Raw genomic sequence first — 13,711 nt, forward strand, 5'->3', positions numbered from 1 at the left:
TGGCAGCAAGGATTAATCAGCACGTTACAATTGGAGATGTTCATCAGTGGAACCTTCCAGACAATGAATTGTAGATTTTACATCAAAGAGCAATTTAGGATTCAAGTAGAAGTTAATAATTTTATTGTACGCTCGTTTCTGTTGAGAGTTCTTGAATGAAGGGCTAAGATCCCAGATGGTGTTTGAAACAGGGACATTGCAGCCCGAAAATCAGGGAGATATCCAGAACATTACAGTTCCGTCTGTTATTGGGTTGTTAATTTCACCAGAAACAAACCAAATAATATCAGACTAACAATCCTGGATGTGAGTAACAGCAACAATAACATAATCCACTCTCTGCAGCCACTTGTGAACTCTCTGGTGTGTCCGCAGATTGGATGACCGAGTGAATCCCTTCCCACCCACAGAGCGGGTGAACGGCCTCTCCCCAGTGTGAACATATGGGCAGCACGGTAGCCTTGTGGATAGCACAATTGCTTCACAGCTCCAGGGTCCCAGGTTCGATTCCAGCTTGGGTCACTGTCTGTGCGGAGTCGGCACATCCTCCCCGTGTGTGCGTGGGTTTCCTCCGGGTGCTCCGGTTTCCTCCCACAGTCCAAAGATGTGCAGGTTAGGTGGCTTGGCCATGATAAATTGCCCTTAGTGTCCAAAATTGCCCTTAGTGTTGGGTGGGGTTACTGGGTTATGGGGATAGGGTGGCGGTGTTGACCTTGGGTAGGGTGCTCTTTCCAAGAGCCGGTGCAGACTTGATGGGCCGAATGGCCTCCTTCTGCACTGTAAATTCTAAGATTAAAAACACGCTTGTGTACGTTGAGATCAGATGAAGATCTGAAACGCTTTCCACAGGAGGTGCAGCTGAACGGCTTCTCCTCAGTGTGAACTCGCCGGTGTGACCAAAGGCTGGATGACTGAGTGAATCCCTTTGCACAGACGGAGCAGATGAACGGTCTTTCCCCAGTGTGAACATGTTGGTGCAGTGAGGTCAGAAGACTGCCTGAATCTCTTCCCACAGTCGGTGCAGCCGAACGGCCTCTCCTCAGTGTGAAATCGCTGGTGTAACATGCGCTGGCTGGCTGTGTGAATCCCTTCGCACACACAGCAGGTGAATGGTCTCTATCCAGTGTGAGTGCGTTGGTGTGCAGTGAGTGTAGATAACTGCCCGAAGCTCTTCCCACAGGACATGCAGCTGAATGGTTTCTCCCCAGTGTGATTTCTCTGATGTAACGAAAGGCCAGACGACTGAGTGAATCCTTTCCCACATATGGTGCAGATGAATGGCTTCTCCCCAGTGTGAGAGCGTTGGTGAATCAGCAGGGTGGAGGACTGGGTGAATCTCTTCCCACACACGGAGCAGGTGAATGGTCTCTCCCCAGTGTGAATTCGCTGGTGTGCAGTGAGGGTGGATGACTGCTTGAACCTCTTTTCACAGTGGGTGCAGCTGTACGGTCTCTCCTCAGTGTTAATTCGCTGGTGTGACACAAGGCTCGCTGACTTTGTAAATCCTTTCCCACACACAGAACAGATGAACGGCTTCTCTCCAGTGTGGCTGCATTGATGGATTTCCAGCAGCATGGATAATAGAATCCTTTACCACAATCCTCACATTTCCACCATCTTTCTGTGGTGTTGGTCCCAGTGTGACTGCGTCGATGGATTTCCAGCCGGGATAGACAATTGAATCTCTTCCCGCAATCCTCATATTTTCACGGTTTCTCCATGGAGCTGTGTCCTTGTGACTCTCCAGATTGGACCCTCGTCCACAGAACACGTGTATGGTTTCTCCTCGCTGTGAACGATGTGATGTTTTTTCAGACTGTGTAACTGGTTGAAGCTCTTTCCAGTCAGTTCACTGGAACACCCTCACTCGTGTGCGTGTGTGTCTCAGGGCTTTTCCAGTCACACTGATATGCTTCCACAGGCAGAACAGACAAACATTTCTCCTGCCACATTCAAAGGTTGATGATATTCAACCCCTGAAGAATGTGTCTGATTCCGACGTGATTTTCTGTCTGTACATCCTCCTGTGATCCCCTGGAAAGCGATTTGAAAAGATTGCTCACTGTGAGTACAGGATAGAAATTGAGAACAGACAATTCTAGTTTCTCTGGAATATCCTTTCCCCAAACCTGTCAATCCCAGTCTCTGTCTCTCATGGGAAAGACCTGAACCCTGTCCAAGATGGCGGTGGCCGGTTGCCTAGGTAACCCGAGCCAGTCACCGGGGAGGAAGCCCCACCTCCCTGATCCGTCCTGACTCCCACTCGCAAGATGGCGGCCAGTGAGCCCGCTCCCCCCGGGCCTGTCACCGCGGGCGCCGGGCGGGGTAAACACAGGGCCTCAGGCCTACCCCAGAAGTTGATAACGTCCCCAGTGCAGCCGCAGTTTCCATTCCTACCCTGTGCTCACAATCTCCTCCCGGACCGACCACTCCTCCTCACTATCTCACCATGACTGACACTGAGCATGCTCAGAGCACACACCCACACTGCCCCTGCGCACTGGCCTCGTACACTCACTGATAGGGGACTTTCTGCAGCGTGGGGGTTTCTGGGTCACGCAGCCGCCATAGAGCAATTAGTAAACAGGAAGATTATTTTTCCCAGTTAGCAAAACAGAAGATCCACGGATAAGCAAGATGCTGGCCATGAAACACAATGAGAGGTTCAGATACTTTATTTAATACAGAAGCACATTATTCTGATAATTATTCAGACATGTGCAACCAGCAGGCTTATCTACAGTATGTACAGTGTTTACAACACCGGGACACGGTAAATCATCTCATGAAACCAGTGATAGATTTGTTTTCTGTCAATAATTGTAACTGGGTCACACTCGCGATTTGTGCAAATGCAACTCCCCAGGATCATTGACCCACTCCCTCCAGATTTGTATTCTCTGCAAAAATCTTGACATCTGCCTTAGTTTTTATCCAGCCATGTGTGTTCAGCTCACAGTGCCCAACAACCAGCCTCTCCTGCACTGGGGCACAGGGTTTCCATTATATCGAGAGGGAGCAATCTGCCTCTCCTGCATTGGTGCTCTGCATTTCCCTTATATCACATGTTACAGCACAGAATGAAGGCACTCAACAAATTGTATCTATGCCAACTTTCTGCAACAGTCACAATCCCCTGTCATTGGCCCTGAACTCTGCAGATATTTTTCTCCTCAAAAGATACGAACAGATGACCAAGGACCTGGAGTTGGCTGTTCAGCCCAGTCTGCTCCACCATTTAATAAGGTCATGGCTGATCTGATAGTAACAGATAGTTGTCCAATACTCTTTCAAAACATCAATTGAATCTACCTCCACTACTTTTTCGAGCAGTGCATTCATGATCCCACATGCAGCACAGAATGATTTTCTTCACATCAGCAATGCTTCTTTTTATAATCACTTTAAATGAATGCCCTCTGTTTATAACCTTCCCCTAAATATGATTTGCTGGAACAAACGTCTATTGCAGATCCTTAGTTTTAATGTGGTCAAGTGCCTTTCCATTTGAGAACTGTTCAATAAAGTTATTCAAATTATTTGTAGCTTCCCCACCTGACTTCCCTGTTTAACCGCTCTCCGCCCCCCCCCCCCCCCCCCAACCACCCCCACCCCCCCCCACCACCACCACCCCCCCCTTCCCTCGGGGCTCAAGGTATTTAATCCTTTTGCTTTTTCAAAGCTTTTCTCTTGTTCGGTGCAAATTTCCCATTGCATTTTTCTCCTATAATCTGTTGGAATTCTCTTCATCACCCCATCAAACTCAGGGGAATTAGCATCACCTGGAATACCAGGTTGCAATGATTCAAGGATGGTGCCCTGTATTGTAAACAATCTCACACTGATCACTGGACGGTTAAAACACTGTGTGGTTAAAACTGCTCACAGTCTCGCAGGGATAGGTTTACTTGAACTTCAGCAAAACTGTGGACTGAACCACAGTAATAGTCAAGTTGTTTAGTGTGAGGAAAAATGTCCATTTAATCGGACTGTGTCTGTGAGTGTTTGTGTGGGTGCTTATCTGTATAGGTATGATGGGAAGGGCAACACAGTGGTGCAGTGGTTAGCACTGGGACTACGGTGCTGAGGACCTAGGTTCGAATCCCGGCCCTGGATCACTGTCCATGTGGAGTTTGCACATTCTCCCCGTGTCTGTGTGGGTTTCACTCCCACAACCTAAAGATGTACTGATTTGGTGGATTGGCAATACTAAATTGCTTCTGAATTGGAAAAAAAAATAATTGGGTCCTCTAAATTTATTTTTAAAAATAAGTGATGGGAAACCTGAAAACTACATAATTGCAGTTGGATCGAACCTGGGACCTCGACGCCGTGAGGCAGCAATGTTAACCACTGCACCACCGTGCCACCTTTGAATGTTAACAGTATTAACCTTCTCCCTATCCTGTCCTAGTTATTGGAATGAGAAACAATATTTGTTCTAATGGTGACTTTGTCAGTATGCCAGTTATTCCTTGAAGGCAGTCCGTGGATTGTTCCATCTTGTTCCATCTGTGCACGGCTGCGGCGCTGAGAACCCAGGTTCGAATCCCAGCCCTGGGTCACTGTCCATGTGGAGTTTGCACATTCTCCACGTGTCTGCGTGGGTTTCACCCCCACAATCCAATGATGTGCTGGTTTGGTGGATTGGCCACGCTAAATTGCCCCTTAATTGGATTTTTTTAAAAATTGGGGACTCTAAATTTATTTTTTTAAATGATTACTCCACTCCCACAGGTTTCATCTGTTTAAAGACACAAACAGAAAGGTCCAGTTTTCTCCTGGAGTTTGAGACAAATAAGCTTTCAAAATGATGCAGATTTTCAGCCAATGAGGGACATCCGGGCTCAACCCCGCCTCTCTTTCACTCGAATTGGTTGGAGGACCAGCCCCAGGCCGGACGCATGTGTAGAGAGCAAGAACCCCGGATTTGCTCTGCCTCTCATTCACACTGATTGATTGGAGGACCGGTCACTCTCGTTCAATCCTCCAGCTCCGCTCCCACTTCCTATTGGTCCGAACCTGCCGTCAATCAAACCCCGGGCATTGGGTGCTGGAGCAAACCCTTCAAAATCATTGTCAGCCCCCTGGTTTGCAGCTGCGGGGCTTCTCCCTCCCTCCCGGGTACAGGCCCAGGTTAACGGGCACCATCCTGCTTCAGACACTGGAGGATGGTTCACATCAGAGGATGGGGGAGGGGGGATAATAAATAAGAGCGTCCACTTTGCACTCAAATCAGTGAGGACTCTGATCTCTGGCAAGGAAGGAAACCCTGGCACGTGGGCGGGGAGGATTCACAAATACCCGCTGGAGGCCCCAAACTCCCAATAAGACCCATTGATTTTATTGTCAGTCTGCAGACAGGAGCTGGAGAAGTGATCCCAGGCAGAGGAGAGGGAGGGAGAAAACTGGGAGTGGAGGAAAGAAATGGTGCAGATGGTGAGATGGGTTTGGTTCTTACCACAGGGAGGAGGGTGAGATTGTGAGATTAGAATTTACAGCTTTGGGTAATTGGAAGAAAACATTGAAAGTGGAATTGACTGTCCCAAAATTTGTACAAGGTATTAGAGAGGAAAATTTGCAGCTGAGAAACTCAAACCAAACATCACATTGAGGGATGACAGTTATTTGATTCATTAGGACTGGAACACCACTGGCCTCTGAATGTGGAAGGAGCAATGTTAAGTTTATTCTGCCCGTGGGAAAAGATTTCAAATATTATTGTGACTGGAAAAGTGCCGATACACACACACACCCAAGTGACAGTGTTCCAGTGAACTGACTGTGAAAAGAGCTTCACCCAGTTACACAGCCTCAGAAAGATCACACAGAGGGTAGGTTAGTGGGAAATATTTGGCAGATAAAGTATAATTTTGGAAAAAAAGTGAAGTTGTCCGCTGTGTTGGGAATAATAATAATTTAAATAGAGAGCCTGCAGAAGACCACAGTAGAGAAGCATCTGTGTGTCCTTGTACATGAACCCCAAGTGTATTTATTACCTCACACTTCTCCAGATTGATCTCCATTTGCTTCTTTGCTGCCCAGCTGATCAGTCTACCGATATCTTCCTGTAGTCTACAACTTTATTCCTCACTGTCAACCACAAGGCTGCAAATGTCTCAACCATGTCCCTATGTTAAAGTCTAAATCATTCATATATAACACACAAAGCATGGAATCTTGTCCTGAACAATTCAGAACTCCGCTGGAAACAGTCTTCCGGTCACAAAAATACTTCTGGACTAATTCCCTTTGCTTCCTGCTGCTCCAGCTGATGACATTTCCAGCGTAATGGAAGCGCCCTGGTTTTCCCACATAGAACTGGATGTGCATTCACAGGGCTGGGATGTGCTGTCTTTATTTATTTCATTCATAACTGACATAAGTAAATAAACTTAAGAACAAATAGGGCCGTACGGTGGCGCAGTAGTTAGCACTGTGGCCTCACGGCATCAAGGTCCCAGATTCGATCCCGGCTCTGGGTCACTCTCCGTGTGGAGTTTGCACATTCTCCCCGTGTTTGCGTGGGCTTCACCCCCATAACCCAAAAATGTGCATGCTTGGTGTACTGGCCACGCTAAATTGCCCATTAATTGGAAAAAATGAATTGGGTACTCTAAATTTATATTAAAAAAGAATAAAACAAATAAAGATTCTTCAGATACTCACCAATCAGTTTTTTCCATTATCCTGAAGTGACCTTATTTTTATCGGGAGTTAACTGAAGTGTTTTCCTAACCTCTCATTATCTAAACTTCCATTTCCCACTTTTCTGTCCATCTGACCCAGTCCATGGCTTTCTCCCTCATTGTCTAAAACACATCAGCAATGTTTGTTTAATCGTTGTGTGTACATCTAAGTCTAAATCATTGATACACACCAGAAAACTGTGGAGCCGCACTGGAAACAGCCATCAGGCATCAGTCAGTCCCGGATGTGACTATCAGCAGCAACAACAGCTGAATCCAAACCCTGCTGTTGCCTGTGAACTTGCTGATATTTGAGCAGGTTGGTTGACTGAGTGAATCTCCTCCCACACACGGAGCAGTTAAGCAGCCTCTCCCCAGTACCGCTCCCACATGTGGCCCACACGGTAGCACAGTGTTTAGCATTGTTCCTGCAAAGCTCCAGGGTCCCAGGTTTTATTCCCGGCTTGGGTCACTGTCTACGGAGTCTGCGCGTTGTCCCAGTGTCTGCGTGGGTTTCCTCCGGGGGCTCCGGTTTCCACAGTCCAAAGATATGTAGATTAGGTGGCTCGGCCATGCTAAATTGCCCGTAGTGTCCAAAAAGGTTAGGTGGGATTATTGGGTTATGGGTTAGGTTGGGGCTACGGGCTTAGGTCGGGTGCTTAAGTTCAAGTGCCGGTGCAGACTCAATGGGCTTAATGCCCTCCTTCTGCACTGTAAATTCTATGATTCTGTCTCCGTGTGAACTCACTGGTGTTTCAGCAGATTCGGTTTACTTTTAAAGCTCTTTTCACAGTCAGAACATTTAAAAGGATTCTGATCAATGTGAATAAGTTGGTGTGTAGTCAGGTGGGATGACTGATTAAATTTCTTGTCACACACGGGGCAAGAGTACGGCCTCTCCCCAGTGTGAACTCGCTGGTGTTGCAGAAGCTGGGATGAACATGTGAATCCCTTCCTAAAACGGAGCAGGTCAATGGCCTCTCTCCAGTGTGAGTGCGTTGGTGTCTCAGTAAATTCATTTTACTTTTAAAGCTCTTTTCACAGTCAGAACATTTCAAAGATGTCTTAGCAGTGTGAGCACATTGGTGTGTCCGGAGTTTCGATGACTGAGTGACTCCCTTCCCACACATGGAGCAGGTGAACGGCCTCTCCCCAGTGTGAGTGCGTTGATGTAACAGTAAATTATTTCTGCTTTTAAAGCTCTTCTCACTGTCAGCACATTTAAAACGTCTCTGATCAGTATGAACAAATAGGTGTGTCAGGAGGAGTGATGACAGAGTAAATCTCTTCCCACACACGGAGCAGGTGAATGGCCTCTCCCCAGTGTGAGTGCGTTGATGTAAATGTAAATCCTTTCCGTTTTTAAAGCTCTTCTCACAGTCAGCACATTTAAACGGTCTCTGGTCAGTATGAACAAGTTGGTGTGTCAGGAGGTGGGATGACTGAGTGAATCCCTTCCCACACATGGAGCAGGTGAACGGCCTTTCCCCGGTGTGAATACGTCAATGAGTTTCCAATTCAGACGGGTAATTGAATACCAACCCACAGTCCCCACATTTCCATGGTTTCTCCATGGTTATTGACAGGTTATCTGGTGTAGGTGGGATGCCGATTTGAGGTCACTATCAGATCAGCCGTGATGTTATTAAATGGTGGAACAGGCTCACGGGGCTGAATGTCCAATTGCTGCTTCTTGATTCCTATGGTGCGAATGTCCTTATGTCTCTCCAACTTGGATCATCAATTGAGGCTTGAGTATAGTGTCTCCCTGATGTAAATGCTGCAATTTAATTTCATGCTGTGTGATTGGTTAAAACTCAGTTCCAGCTAACTGTGGAAAATTACTTAGATGTCTGTGTCTCGGTGCTTTTTCAATCAGTGATTTTTGACATTTTTTCTCCAAAGACAAAACAGACAAACATGTCTCCTTCCACATTGAAAGGCCGATCCTGATGAATCAAGTGACTCTGTCAGATCTCGACTTGATGTTTGCATCTGCAAATATTCTGTAAAAGGAGATTACATTGAATTACTGTGAATATATGAAACACAGCAGGCCATTCTGTCACAGGTTCTCTCTGTCCATCCTCGGCACACATCTCCTACAGTCCCACCTCTCTCATCTCAGCCTTTCAGCTGATTTTCAATTCCATTTTCTCTCATGTGCTTGTCCCGTTTCCTTTTGAAAACATCTCAGCACTTTCCTCAACTCCTTTCCATGGCAATGGCACATTCTAAACCTGTGAGTAAATAAATTATTTTGTATTGGCCCCTTGGACCTATTCGTAACTATCTTGTATTCATGACTGGATGTTTATTCCTTGTTTTCGATAGAAAAAATGCCCACTCCATTTATTCCTTCCTGAGAGCTGTAATCTGTCATGTTACAAAAGTCATCACTGTCAATGCAGGATAGAAATCACAAAGGGACAAACCTTTCTGTTGGGTTCAGTTTGTTGTGTGTAAATTCTCCAATTCTAACCCCCTGTAAAAGGAGTTTACAAAAGTCATCACTGTCAGTCCAGGACAGAAACTCTGAACAGACAATTCTAGTTTCTCTGGAACAGTTTATTCCTCTCTTGTTCCCCCAAATCTGTTAATCCCTGCCCCACGCACTCTCCCTCCTCCCTGGGCTGAAATCCAATCCCATCTGCACCATTTCTTTCCTCCGCTCCCAGTTTTCTCCCTCCCTCTCCTCTGCCTGGGTTCAGTTCTCCAGCTCCTGTCTGCAGACTGACAATAAAATCAATGGGTCTTATTGGGGGTTGAGGCCTCCAGTGGGTGTTTGTAAATTCTCCCCGCCCACCTGCCAGGGTTTCCTTCCTTCCCAGAGATCAGAGTCCTCATTGATTTGAGTGCAAAGTGTAAGCTCTTATTTATTGTCCCAATCCCCCATCCTCTGATGTGAAGCATCCTCCAGTGTCTGAAGCAGGATGGTGCCCGTTAACCTGGGCCTGTTCCCGGGAGGGAGAAGCTCCGCAGCTGCAAACCAGGGAGCTGACAATGATTGTGAAGGGTTTGCTCCAGCTCCCAATGCCAGGGGACTGATTGACGGTGGGCTCAGACCAATAGTCCTCTTGTACACTCCCGATTATAATTACTCTCTTTCAACACCTCACTTACCTCCTTTAAGACTCTCTTTAAAACTCACGTCTTTGACCAAGTTTTTGGCCACCTGCCCAAATATCTCCTTTTGTGTCTGGGAGTCTCACTTTGTTTTATAATGTTCCTGTGATGGTTTATGATGTTAAAGGTGTTATATAAATAGAAGTTGTTGTTGTTGACTGTAACCCTGACCTCCTGCTTTACAAAATCCCATTGGTTTCACAACAAACTCTATCTCTGATGTTTTGCCCCCTGCGGGTTTGCAGCCTCTATAAAGACGGCGGCCGTTAACTCAGGCCTGTCACCGGGAGCAGGCCGCAGCTGTCCCCCCGCTCGATGCAAACCCGGGCCCGGAAACTTCTTATTGGGGTTTGGAACCTCCACCGGGTTTCAGTGAAACCTCCCGGCCGAGTCCAGCATCGGCACTGCGCATGCTCCAGCTCACACTGCCCGGGGAGTAATTGACGGCTGCTCTGCACCAATAGGACAAAAGGGAGCGGCTGGTTCTCCAACCAATCAGAGTGAATGAAAGACGGGCCAAACCCGGGGCTCTCGCTCCCTACGCATGCGCCTCGCCGCACACTTTGTCCACCCGGGCCTGTTTCAGGGAGAAGCCGAGCAGCTTTCACGGGTTCACCTGCCATCTCCGAGCTTTGTATTCGGGGCCTACACGGAGTGCTTATGAACCTTCCCGACCCACCCGCCGGCTCTCTTCCTCACTCATGACTCACCCGGCTGCATTTGACCAGCTGACGATTTCTACCCTGCCGCCTCAACGCTGAGCTATTATCGGCACTGCGCATGCTCCTACTCACGTGGGAGATCGTGGCTCAGCCCCGCCTCTCATTCACTCCGATTGGTTGGACGACCAGTCGCTCAGCTGAGTCCTCCAGCGCCGTCCCTCTTCCTATTGGTCCAGAGCTGCCGTCAATCACCCCTGAGCATAGTGAGCTGGAGCATGCGCAGTGCCGATGCTGGTCTCGGCCGGGAGGTTTCACTGAAACCCGGTGGAGGCTCCAAACCCCAATAAGAAGTTTCCGGGCCCGGGTTTGCATCGAGCGGGGGGACAGCTGAGGCCTGCTCCCGGTGACAGGCCTGAGTTAACGGCCGCCGTCTTTATAGAGGCTGCAAACCCGCAGGGGGCAAAACATCAGAGATAGAGTTTGTTGTGAAACCAATGGGATTTTGTAAAACAGGAGGTCAGGGTTACAGTCAACAACAACTTTTATTTATCTGATGTGGAGATGCCGGCGTTGGACTGGGGTGAGCACAGTAGGAAATCTAACAACACCAGGTTAAGGTCCAACAGGTTTCATTCAAAACAAACCTGTTGGATTTTAACCTGGTGTTGTAAGACTTCTTATTATATTTCTATAACACCATTAACATCATAAATCATCCCAGTCAACTTCACAGGAACATTATAAAACAAAGTTAAACACCCAGACACAAAGAGATATTAGGACAAAGGACCAAAAACTTGGTCAAAGATGTGAGTTTTAAAGAGTCTTAAAGGAGGAATGATGTGGAGATGCCGGCGTTGGACTGGGGTGAGCACAGTAATAAGTCTTACAACACCAGGTTAAAATCCAACAGGTTTGTTTTAAATCACCAGTTTTCGGAGCACTGCTCCTTCAAGGAGCCTTCAAGCTCGTGATTTGAAACAAACCTGTTGGACTTTAACCTCGTGTTGTAAGACTTCTTAAAGGAGGAAAGTGAGGTGGAGACAGAGAGTAATTAGAATCGGGAGTGTACAAGAGTCCAGGATCAGAGCTGTGTAGATATCTCCAGGGGTTGTGGAGCCGGAGGAGATTCCAGAGATAGGGAGAGATGAGGCGATGGAAGGGTTTGAAAACTAGGATGAGAATTTGGGCAGCATGATAGCACAGTGGATAGCACTGCTGCTTCACAGCTCCAGGGTCCCAGGTTCGATTGCCGGCTTGGGTCACTGACTGTGCGGAGTCTGCATGTTTTCCCCTGTCTGCGTGGGTTTCCTCCGGGTGCTCCGGTTTCCTCCCACAGTCCAAAGATGTGCAGGTTAGGTGGATTGGGCATGATAAATTGCCCTTAGTGTCCAAAAAGGTTAGATGGGGTTGCTGGGTTACAGGGATAGGTTGGAGGTGTGGCCTTAAATGGGGTGCTCTTTCCAAGGGCCCGTGCAGACTCGATGGGCCCAATGGCCTCCTACTGCCCTGTAAATTCTATGACTGGGGGCCAGTGGAAACCAGGAAGCCAAGGGATGATATGGGGAAAGGAATTTGCTGAAATTAAAACTTTTGGATGGTTTAAAGTTTACAGAGCTAGAATGTGGGAGAGCAACCAGGAATATGGAACAGTCAGTTCTGAAAGTGACGATGGCATGACCGAGGTTTTCAGTACCAGGTGCACAGATACAGGAGAGAGGCCGGATGGTGTAACATAAGTGGAAACAAGCAGTCTTAGTGATAGCACAGATATGAGGTCAGAAGCTCACCTTGGGATCAAATGTGAAACGAAGATTAAAAAGAGACTGACTTAATCTTCGACTGTTGCCAGGGAGAGGGATGGAGTCCATTTGCCAGGAATGGAAATTGAACAGGGATCGAAAAGTGGATTCAGTCTTCTCCATATTTGATTGAAGTTAACTAGTCAGGGAGAGAACAAGAACCCAGGGTGATGTAGATGAATATCTGTCACAAGTCATGAATGAAGTGAATTATCAAATATATTCATATCTCTACTTGTCCGAATTTGTTAAAAGGATACAGAAATAATTATCTGACAGTGTATTTGGATTTCAGCCCAGAGAGGAGGGAGAGTTTGTGGGACGGGGATTTAAAACTCAGATCCTGCAGACCAGATTGTAGATGTGTTCGCGGACATGTTCAACCTCTGCCTACTCCATCCCCACCTACTTCAAGAAGACCATCATCATACCGGTGCCAGGAGAGTGATAGTGAACCTAGTGGAGTGGTGTAATAACAATATTCTCTCCTTGAATATCAGCAACACTAAAGAGCTGGTCATTGGCTTCAGCAAGCGAAGTGTCGTACACACCCCTGTCTGCATCAATGGGGCCGAGGTGGAGTGTTGACAGCTTCAAATTCCTAGGTGTGCACATTACCAACAATCTGTCCTGGTCCACCCACGTCGACGCTGTGACCAAGAAAGTACAACAGCGCCTATACATCCTCAAGAAACTTAAGGAAATTGGGCATGTCCACATTGACTCTTACCAACTTTTACAGGAGCAGCATAGAAAGCATCCTATCTGGCTGTATCACAGGCTGGTATGGCAAATGCTCAGCCCAGGACCACAAGAAACTTCAGAGAGTCGTGAACACTGCCCAGTCCATCAGACAAACCTGCCTCCCATCCACTGACTCTGTCTACACCTCCTGCTGCCTTGGGAAAGCGGGCAGCATAGACAAAGATCCCTCCCAACCGGCTTATTCGGTGGGCAGCACGGTAGCATAGTGGTTAGCACAGTGTCTTCACAGCTCCAGGGTCCCAGGTTCGATTCCCGGCTGGGTCACTGTGCGGAGTCTGCAAATTCTCCCATGTGTGCGTGGGTTTCCTCTGGGTGCTCCGGTTTACGCCCAAAGACGTGCGGGTTAGGTGGATTGGCCATGCTAAATTTCCCTTAGTTTCCAAAAAAGGTTAAGTGGGGGTTACTAGGTTACGAGGCTAGGGTAGATAGGCTTGAGTAGGGTGCTCTTTGTAAAGGCCGGTGCCGACTCGATGGGCCGAATGGCCTCCTTCTGCACTATTAATTCTATGAATCTCTAACGTTTATTCACTCTTCCAACTTTCCCGATTGGACAGGAGATATAAAGGTCTGAGAACACGCACCAACAGATTCTTCTCCGCTGTTACCTGACTCCTAAATTACTCCTAGTTTACTGAGAGACGGGTCAAAGGAACAAAAGGCAAGTCTC

General features: G+C 47.5%; 1 long non-coding RNA gene across 1 annotated transcript; it reads right to left on the reverse strand.

Annotated features, from left to right (window-relative positions):
* Positions 1–6,342: 6,342 nt before the first annotated feature.
* Positions 6,343–10,627, reverse strand: LOC140421867 (uncharacterized). Its single transcript, XR_011947141.1, has 2 exons — positions 10,526–10,627; positions 6,343–8,695 (listed from the first exon to the last, which is right to left on the reverse strand). It is a non-coding gene; the product is annotated as an uncharacterized lncRNA (long non-coding RNA).
* Between the last annotated feature and the right edge of the window lie 3,084 nt (positions 10,628–13,711).

This window comes from Scyliorhinus torazame, chromosome 5 (assembly GCF_047496885.1).
Source record: "Scyliorhinus torazame isolate Kashiwa2021f chromosome 5, sScyTor2.1, whole genome shotgun sequence".
In the NCBI taxonomy this organism is placed as follows: domain Eukaryota; kingdom Metazoa; phylum Chordata; class Chondrichthyes; order Carcharhiniformes; family Scyliorhinidae; genus Scyliorhinus; species Scyliorhinus torazame.